Raw genomic sequence first — 1,012 nt, 5'->3', positions numbered from 1 at the left:
CGTCGGGGATTTGGACCTTATAGACAAATGGAGCCACCAATATAAAAGGAACTGGGCTCGGTATTGTACTTAAAGTCCCTACAGGGGATATCATTCGGCAGTCCATAAGAACTGTAAATTGACTAACAATAAAGTTGAGTATGAGGCTATGATTGTAGGTTTGGAGCTGGCCAAAAGTTTGGGGGCAGAAATCATCGAAGCAAAATGCGACTAACTCTTAGTCGTGAGTCAAGTAAATGGGGTGTTTGATGTAAAGAATGATCGGATGCAAAAATACTTGGAGAAGATACATATAGTTTTACACCGATTTAAAGATGGACTATGCAACATGTGCCGAGGGAACTAAACATCGAGGCAGATGCATTGGCAAACCTAGGCTCCTCGGTCGGAGCGGAGGAATTTAACTGGGGGACTGTGGTCCAATTAATGAACTCTGCCGTTGAAAGCAGCCACGCCGAAGTTAACATGACAAGTTTTACTTGGGATTGGCGGAACAAGTCCATAGACGATCTGGCGGAGGGAAAATTACCAGTGGACCCTAAGGAGTCGCGAGCTCTTAGGACTAAAGCAGCAAAATACAGCTTGATCGAAGGAAAATTATATCGGCGTTCATTTTACGGTCCTTTAGCCAGGTGTTTGGGACCCGGAGAGACAGACTGCACGATGCGCGAAGTCCATGAAGGAACCTGTAGTAATAACTCTAGGGTTGAATCGTTAGTTCGAAGGTTGATTCTAGCCAATTATTACTGGGATCATATGGAGTAAGACGCGAAGAATTTCGTTCAAAAGTGTGATCAATGGCAGAGACACGCTCCTATGATCTATCAGTCGGGAGAATTGCTTCATCTAGTATTGTCCCCACGGCCATTCATGAAATGGGGAATGGACATTGTTGGCCCTTTACCCTGGGCAACAGGTAAGGCTCGTTTCATTTTGTTTATGGCTGACTATTTGTCTAAATAGGTTGAAGCGCAGGCCTTCGAAAAGATACATGAAAAGGAGGTTATCAACT

The sequence above is a fragment of the Lycium ferocissimum genome, chromosome 9, assembly GCF_029784015.1.
Source record: "Lycium ferocissimum isolate CSIRO_LF1 chromosome 9, AGI_CSIRO_Lferr_CH_V1, whole genome shotgun sequence".
Lineage (NCBI taxonomy): Eukaryota > Viridiplantae > Streptophyta > Magnoliopsida > Solanales > Solanaceae > Lycium > Lycium ferocissimum.
This window is presented reverse-complemented; position numbering follows the sequence as displayed.